Here is a 9,504-nt window from a genome sequence, read left to right as displayed (position 1 = left end):
CACCAAATACTGACATCTAACCAAGTGACTGCATCATACCGTGTTTGGACCAAGGATTATGTTTAAGTGAGAAGAGAGATGGTCAGCCAGAAGCCTGAAACGAGTTAGAATTAAATGTCAGCAGTATTTGGAGCAAGACACTAAGGCTGGTGCACTCAAATCTGGTAGATTGACTTGGAGGTTATGCCCTCTCCTGGGACAGGAATGTTTTATCCAACCTATGCAGAATAACCCTAGAGGTTCTCTCCATCATTCTGCTCTGAGTACGTGCTCAGCGAGCCAGCCCATGCCTGGACACATGGAGTTAAAGTGAGTGGCAATGCAGTGTATCAGGAAGGCTTTTTGAGTTGGCTTAGTCCTTGCTTTGTCACTTAGCTAATGTCTTGAAATTACTCCTCCTTGGATTTTCCCCTCCTCTATAATTTAAGGGGGTTGGATTGTTAGGATTCTCAATTGTCACACCTTCAGGGCAAGGCAGGTATGGGGTGCAGAGAACAGTGCAGTTAAGGTGAATGCCCCAACCCAAAAGCATTCAAAAATTTAAAAACACTGCTGGCCAAGAAAAATTGTCTGCATTTCTGATTTTGTCCAAGGGCCACCAGTTTGTCCTCTCTGAGGTAGAGTCTAATATTTCATGATAAGAAATTATTTTTCCATAGATGTTAAAAAAAAACAACTCAAGCCTCTGTTGCAATCAGTCTATGCCAGCATCCGAACGGGCACCTGGGGTGGCCCCCGACCTCATCCTTGCCCTTTTAAGTATCATGTTAATGATCCAATTCCTGAGTCTCAGCAACAGAGCACGCCAATGTTTTACTTTGTATTATTAACTGTGATCTAAGTATACTGAGGCTGGGAAATATCCACTGATAATGTTTTTCCCTGAAACCACTTTGGTAGCCCCATTCACTGGAATCAGATGGAGAAAAAAGACCCAATGAATTTCAAGCAGACAGAAGGAGGGAGGACCTGTGACCTTCAGAACTGCATATGACACAAGTAACCTTCACAAGTCTAGACAAACCAACTAGAGGATAGGAATCCCTGGACGGATGGACACAGTCACAAAGGGAGCAAATGGAGCTGCTGTATTTGAGCTCAGTAAGAGGAGTTTGGGGTTGAATTAATAATGGCTATAAAGAAACAGCAATTGGGACAAAGAGGGGTGTAGGTGGGGTCATTAACTCCAGGAATATCAAATGGTTTTCTTTAAGATTTTATTTATTTTTAGAGAGTTGGAAAGGGAGGGAGAAAGAGAGGAAGAGAAACATCAATGTGTGGTTGCCTCTTGCACACCCCCTACTGGGGACCTGGCCCACAACCCAGGCATGTGCCCCAACTGGGAATCAAACCAGTGATCCTTTGATCTGCAGGCTGGCACTTGATCCACTGAGCCACACCAGCCAGGGCAAAACATTATTTTTAAAAAGTAAATATCATGATAATAAACTATGACTTACTCATTTAGTTATAATTTAAACACCAACAAGTGATTTAAGAAAAATAATAAACAATTATGTATATTGGGATGGGAAAGGGTGTAAGAATAAATCTGCCACTCTTTGTGTAAGATAATGTCTAACATTAGAAGTTAGCAAACCGCAGTACAAGCATGCGATTCCAAAATGTGGGACCCACGGCGGGAGAGCTCCCAGAACTGACGGGGGCCGGGGTTGGGGCAGCCCTGGGAGGGAGCTGCTGTTTGTCATTGCAAACCGCACGATACTACATTAGAGTTTTAAAAATTATGTTTCTCACTTTGGTAAAAATCAGTATCCAACTGAAAATGGACACAGAAAGAAAACTGTCTAAAGGTGTATTTAAATCATGGTCTTATTTTGCATGTTAACATCTAAAGAAAAATCCAGCAAACACGTGTGAATTGGGTTTACATTACTGCCTAAGGTCAGGTCCTTCTCTTGAAGATGATCTAGATAAATAAGAAAAATGTGTCTGTCTTGAATCAAGGAGTGTCTAATACCACAAAATATCTTCAAACACCCTTAAAATTGTGCTTAAAGAGAACTTACTATTTAAAAAAACACACACACTAAGGGCTGGCGAGGAGGAGAGAAGTGGGGAGTGACTGACTACTGACAGGTACAAGGGCTCTTTGGGGGCCGATAAAATGCTCTAAACTTAGATTACAGTGACAATTACAAAACTAAATATGCTAGAAACTACTGAATTGTACCTTTAAATGGGCAAACTGTATGGTATGTAAATTATATCTCAATAAAACTTAAAAATAGTCTCTCAAATAGCAGCTTTTATTGTGTGATGTGTCTGGCACTCGTTTTTTTCTCAGCCTGTGAGGTAGACACTATCATTCTGTTTCACAAACAAGGAAACCGGGGTGTGGAGAAGCAGCTAAGTGACTTGCCTAAGACCCTCATTCATGAGCAGATTAGGAAAGAAGTTCTTTTTCTTCTGTGTCAAAGTGTGGAGGTAGGAGGCTCTGTGAGCACTGGGGAACCTGGATCCTCAGAGCTGGTTTCTGCACTGTGTGTGCTTTCTTTTCCCTGGGTCTCCTCACGGCCCAGGACAACTGCAGGGGCTCCCACCGATGCATTCACATTTTTAGGCAGCAGAAAGGAGGAAGGTGCCAGGATGCTCCTTCATACTTTTGAGAAAGCATGGAATTCATACACATTGCTTCCACTTGCACCTTCTTGGCCAGAATGGAGTTGCATGTCCACAGGGAGACAGGCCGGAAATGAAGCCTTTTAGCTGCCCTCCCTACCTCGTAGGGGCAATTGACCACAACTCCTTTTGACAACTATGGTTTGGAAATGGTGAGGGATTTTGAATTTGATGCTTAGTAAATGATTTGGGATGATGATGTTTCCTCCCACCTAGTGTAATTTCCCCTCAGGGCACTGTTTGACTTCTGTTCTTTGCTTCTCTTTTCCTCATAATTAACTTCTTTGGACTCCACTCTGTTCTGTGATCACTGTTTCCACGGAATCCAACTAATCTAAAAACTCAGGACCTTGTCTGTCTGGTGCCGCGTCCGCTCCCTGCGGACCTGGACTACCTACACTTCAAGCATGGACGCTGGTGGGCTTTTACTTGTCAGTGGGGAGAGGGGTTGCAGAACTGGGGGAAAAGGTGAAGGGATTTAGGGGAAAAAAAAGGCGACACCTCATGGGCACAGACAACAGTACAGTGATGACCAGCGTGCAAGCGGGTGGGGGAGGTAGGAGAGAGTAAAGGGATAAATGGTGATGGAAGGACACTTGACTTGAGGCGTTGAATGCACAATGCAATATACAGGTGATGTTTTACAGAGCTGTACACCTGGAAACCATACAATTGTATTAACTAATGTTGCCCCAATGAATTAAAAACAAGTTTTTAAAGAAAATGGTAATAAATTTTTATGTGTTTGGAAATTATTTCTCTCCCCTCCTCTTGGGATTGGCTAATTTAGTGGGAAATTATGAACCTGAACTGATTCTTGAGCACCCGATCTACGTGGTAATTGCTGAGCCCGTACCTTGTTTGGAGATTTCAGAAGACCATAATATTTAAGATGATCCTGTTCTCTCATCATTTCCCACCAGCGTTTCCCTTGGTATGAAAACTGACAACCCAGAAAATAAAGGAGCTGGAAGAACGGTTTCTTTTTTCTAGAAGTTGTATCATATTTCTAAAGGGCAGTGCCCTAAGTAATGCACTGCCTTGGAGAAGGAGTTGCGCTCAAGGACACCTCACTGGAGAGGAAAGTGGGGGACGAATGGCAAGTTCAGGACTTGCGTAGCCATTGGCCAAATTCCCTCCTTCCCAGAATCCTGCTGACCGTCTCAGGGTTACCTCATAGGGTTTTTTGAGGCCATTTGTGCTTTCTTCCGAGTTTTCTCAGTAGATATTTGTGGCTCTCTTAATAACATTATCTCTCAGACCGCTTGGAACCAGTCCACGTCTGTCCCTCGGTGCCTCCTTCTGTGAGGTAGGCTCCTGTTTGTCCTCAGCTGGCTTCATGTGTTTCAAAGGCAGCCCTTCCTCCAAGTGTCTCGGGGCTGAGCGAGCAATTCCATCCACATGGCTAGGGACGCTTGGTGAGCTGATGGAGGCATCACCTCAGAACTAGTCTCCCATGGTGACTCTTGCCCAGCGTCTATGGTCACCAGAGGTCCCAGGTGACAGCTCAAGAGAGGGCACCATCCCCTGGGAACCCTGGGGACTCAGCCTCTTCTGGCTTTAAGATGTTCACTTGTGCATCCCACCTGGGCCCCGGTAGCCCAACAGTCACGTAAGGTAAGGCCCAACCTCCTTGGCTTGAAGCTGAGTTGCTTTCACTCCACATGTAGCGTCTACCCTCTCTGGTTCCTCTTCTGGAGCTTCCAAATCCTTGCCACCCTAGTCCCATACTTTTCCCAGTAGGCCAGGCAGCCTAAGGACCAAGTTCCCAGAACACCCTGACCACTCGAATGGTTTGACACCAGTTCCTTCTCATTCACGAGCAGTTGGATTTTCCAGCTACGCCCAGGCCCAGAGACTTCCTGACCTTCACTCTGCTGGGGCTGGCCTCCTCCTGCCCTGGCTTCAGTCCTTTCCCATGGCTGCCTCTGGTTACTTTGGTTACTTTAGCTCAAGCTCCTGCACAGGCTGGGGCTCAAGACCAGGAAGGCTTCGTTTCTTGTAGCTATGACAGTCCTTGGATGATCAGAGCTGGGAGGGTCTTCAGACGCCACCATCAAATTCAAATACTCGGCTGGAAATGAGGACGCCAAGCACCGAAGACCACCCAGGTGGCATGAGGGAATTTCCAAGAATGAAGAGGGTGAGGGCCTGTGTGTCTGCGGGAGGCTGGACTGGATGGCCTCCACTAAGCCTTCCTCGAACTCTAATTCACGTTGACAGTGAGGTGATATCTGATATTTGGTCTGTTCACCATCCCCTCCACATTTCTTGGTGAAGCCCTTCCATGCTGATCTGCAGGGGCTACTAGTCACAGGCCTATTGTCCTGGCGACAGAGATGGACCAGTGAGCCAAGCTGTGCCGCCAGTTGATAGGCTGTCCTTCCTCCGAGACTGTTAACTTGGGACGTTGCTTGCCTGGAGCTGTCTGTGGGTATGCCCCCCACCTCCCTTCAGCCTGCCCACCCATCACAGGGAGCCTGCCAGCAGTGGGGAACAAACTGAGTCAGCACACAGAGAGGGGAGAGTATTGGGGTGGGGGTGGGGGACATGCAAAATGAGCTGGCCACGCTAACTGGGTCCCTGCGGTTTCTTAGTCACAGGAGCAGGTTTACGGTGTGGCTGCCCCTTGCACGAGGGGTCCAGCTGGTGGCTGAGTGGGCTACACTCCAGCCTTCCCTCCACCGTGTGCTCTGGAGCGGGCTTTGTCTACTAAGCGGGGTGCCTGGTTCTCATTCCCACGGAGGCTCTGTATGAGCTAGCAACGGCCTTAGGAAGAAGAGTATCTCTGTGCTGAGGCCCAATGGGTTAAATCCCTGAACTCACAAGCCAGCACTGGGAAAATGGCCCTGAAGTCTCTTGTAAAGGCGTGCTGAGGTGCAGTGTGGATTTATGCCTGCTGGTGAAGTGAACGAGCCTCAGGTGTCAGTGACATGGGGTGTAGCCTGGGGGCCCAAGGAGACCCTGTACTTCCTCTCCCAGACCCAGGGAAACTCTGCTGAGTGTGGACAGAAAAGCTCCAGGCCTGCGGGGGTGTCCAAGCTTTTGGCATCTCTGGGCCACATTGGAAGAGTTGTTGTCTTGGGCCACACATTAAATACACAAACACTAATGAAAACTGATGAACAAAACAAAGGTTTTAAGTAAATTTACGATTTTGTGTTGGGTCACATTCATAGCCATCCTGGGCCGCAGGCGGCCCATGGGCTGTGGGTTGGACACCCCTGCTAGGGGAAGGGAACAAAAACCAAGGAGCAACCTGGTCTGCACCAGTGCTTCTGCATGCGTCCTCCCATTTAATCCACACACAAGCCGGTCTTCTGTACAGGTGCAGACATGGAGGCTCAGGAAAGGGAGTCACTTGCCTGAGCTAACGAATGATGGAAGTGTTACTGGCGAGACCCAAGTTAGGGGGCTCCCACTCCTCGGTTCTTGTCTCGGCTCACTAGAGATGAATTCAGGCGAGAGACGACACACGTAGTGGAAATGAGATAGTAAGTTTATTTATGAGGTACGCCTGAGCACAAATCTGCAAGCAGGCCCCCAGTTAGTCCGAGTGCCCCGGCTATTGGGATTTTAGGGGTTTTATGCTTGCAGCCAGCTTCTAGGTTCTCCTCCTCTTTCCCTCTCCAGACCTTGGGATATTAATACACAGTTACAAAGGCTTTCTTTCCCAGATAGTGGAAATGATACATGCAGAAGTTCAAGGGCTCCCCTCTTCCTGTGTTATCATGCTTTTTCTTGTGATTTTTGGAACAACTGGCAATCTTATGGGACCAGGCTCAGGACCTCCGAGTTAATGGGTGGGACATGTGTCCCTCCCCCTCTCTGCCTTGGTTTACTATCTATGCTGCCGAACAGAAGGACTGGCTTCCCACCATGCCTCGTGCCTCCTGTGCTCCCAGAGAGCACAGTCACAGTCACATAAGCTGTCCAGTGGGTAAGGGGGTGGCCACCCTACTTACCTGCGGGTTAGTGAATGGAGACCCAGATAGCTGGAGAGCCCACCGAAACACACACGGCTGATAAACGGCAGTCGGGTCTTCCGTCTCTGAACCCACAACACCCAACAACTCGACTGGCGGCACCAGCAGCACTTTCTTGGCAACGTCTGCGCAGGAATCCTGCGGCCAGCGTCCTCCTGCGGAGGTGAGGAGTGGCTTGCGGAGACCATGCCCTGTTTCATTCATCATGCTGACGGGTCCTAGCTTCTCTGTGGCAAAAAAATTTCTCTCATCCGCTGAGAAATGCAGCTCCAGGCTTTTTGTCAGGCACTTTCTTAGGGAGATATTTTCCCCCCAGTTCTTCCTGGGGTTGACTTAAGCACGAGCGGGACTCAGGCAACAGGGAGAGATCGTTCAGGGGCAGAAGCTGGCTGCTGACGCCGCAAAGCCTGCACTTGCCTGGCTCACCTGCACTGTGTTGTGTCGGCAACGTGGGGCCCGAGGCAGCTGTCTTTAATGTATCCATCATCTCCTCATTTAGCTCATTTTGTTGGCTTTGCAATCCCTCGTGGGCGGTCCAATTTAAATCTTGGAAGGAATCTGCGTTCTGAACATGGTACCCAGTGGAGCAAGTAATTGCTGAACAGTCAAGTGAAAGGCGAGGCAGAGTCATTGCCTGCGTTGGGATAATTAGAATCTGAGGCTTCTTCCTTGCGTGAAAGGGGGAAAAATCGGCCTGGTGGTGACCATTAGTGCAAGAGAGATGTTTCATCAAATAAAACGTGAGCCAGGCAGTTTTCTTCTACTGGAGACTGACAAGAGACCGGCAGTGTTTAATCTCCCGTTTTCTCTGCACCTCCCTTATGATACTTTTCGCTTTCTGCCAAATTATTTATATCCTGGTCTCAACATTTAATTTTTGCTTTTAGAGTGTATGTTTCTATTATCTATGTGCGTGGACAACTTGCAGCAGCTTTTACCTAGAAGGTGCTCAACCAATGATGTAATATAAATGCAGGGAGGGAGGAGGGAGGAAGGGATGGATGGATGGACGGACAGATGGATGGACAGCCCCTGATAGTAATACTGACACAGGAAGAGTAGAATTCATGGGTTCATAAAGGGAAGGAAGAAGAACAAATTGCACTTGAATGTCTGTACTAGACACTGCTTGTCACTTTATAAGTATCATTTTGGTTAAGTCTCACACTAATGAAGCAAGGTAGGTTTGCTTTTCCATTTAAAGATGTTGCAACGGATGCTCAGGGAGCTTAAGAAATTTGCTTAATGGGACCCTCATCTAGGTCAGTCTGAATGGAAAAACCCACCACGATCTAAAACAGCAGTCCCCAACATTTTTGGCACCAGTGACCGATTCCATGGAAGACAGTTTTTCCACAGACGAGGGGGGCGATGGAGAGGGGTTGGGAGGCGGAGCTCAGGGGGTAACGCCCTGCAGCTCACCTCCTGCCATGTGACCCGGTTCCTAACAGGCCAGGGACCCATCCTCGTCCTCAGACCAGGGGTTGGGGACCCCTGCTCTAAAAGTCAACCCGGCACAAAGCAGACACCAAAAGTTGATTTTTATGATGTTTACTCAGGAAAGCATGTGGATGTTGAGTTAAAGTGACTTAAAGTGGAGCAGGCTCGGGCATGACTGAGGGTCAGCTGTAGAGGCCGAGGAAAGAGCCGGCCTCCCCATGACCTGGTAACTCAAGTGTCAGCCTCGGAAGACCGTTCCCCTCCTTATTTCCAGAGGGTCTGAGGACAGGCGCGGCCACGTTCTCAGCAGACCTGTTTTAGAATGCCGTATGCTGGGGCAGGTGGAGACCTGGCCACGGCTAGCTGGCCCTGCCTAACTTGGCCCTTCTCTGCTCCCATGTCCCCCAGCCTTGCCTGCCCCACAGGCACAGACCCCACCCTTCCTCACGCTTGTCCTGTAGTGTAAAGGCGAGAGCAGGAGAGTGGGTGATGCTTGAACGGTCAGGCCTCAGAGGAGGAGGCAGATGAGGCCTCACTGTGGGCACTAGGGGCTGCCCAGGAGCAATGTTTGCCAGTTCTGGCCACAACGGACGTCACTCTCAAAGGGCACAGGACAGGAGCCAACAGGCAGCAGGATTTGGGAGTCCAGACGGTGGATTCGGGTGAGGAGACTGAGTCCTTGGTGTGCCGTCTGTCCCCACCCTGGCAGTGAGCCTACCCCTCACAGAAGCCCTGTCTAGGGGACGTGAGGATCGAGGCTCCCATTAGCAGGGACTGTGTGCATACCTTTCTCTGGGACCCTGATGGGTTTGCAAAGGAATCTGGTTTAACTTTCAGAGAGAATGGTCCTGACTGTTCCAAAGAACATACCTGCTGCTTCCTGGGGGCGGGGCAATGGAATTGCTGGGTGGAGTTTACTGGGGACTCTATGCAGGAGTCAGCTTTTGTAAGGAAAGCCAGGCCCTGGAGGAGGAATTTTAGGAGCGGAAGTGGGGTTTGGGAGGAGAGGGGAGGCGGAGGCCAGCATGGGGCTGCTCCAGGGGCATTTCCCTTCTCCTTACTAATAGTTTGGGAGAAGCTGAAATTATCATAAAAGGAAAAACTACTAAGGCCCTTATACACAATTTTCTGTCCTTTTTTTAAATTACAGTTTACATTCAGTATTATTTTGTATTAATTTCAGGTGTACACCATAGTGGTCAGACAGTCATATACTTCATAAACCGATCCCCACAATATTTCAAGTACCCAGCTAGCACTGTACATGGTTATTATAATATTATTAACTATATTCCTTATGCTGCACTTTATATCCTTGGGACTGTTTTGTGACTACCAACTTGTACTTTTTTTGTTGTTTTTTAGATTATATTTATTTACTTTTAGAGAGAAGGGAAGGGAAGGAGAGAAACATCAATGTGCAAGGAATACATCA

Source organism: Phyllostomus hastatus, unplaced genomic scaffold (genome assembly GCF_019186645.2).
Source record: "Phyllostomus hastatus isolate PE091 unplaced genomic scaffold, TTU_PhHast_1.1 phas_scaffold_78, whole genome shotgun sequence".
In the NCBI taxonomy this organism is placed as follows: domain Eukaryota; kingdom Metazoa; phylum Chordata; class Mammalia; order Chiroptera; family Phyllostomidae; genus Phyllostomus; species Phyllostomus hastatus.
This window is presented reverse-complemented; position numbering follows the sequence as displayed.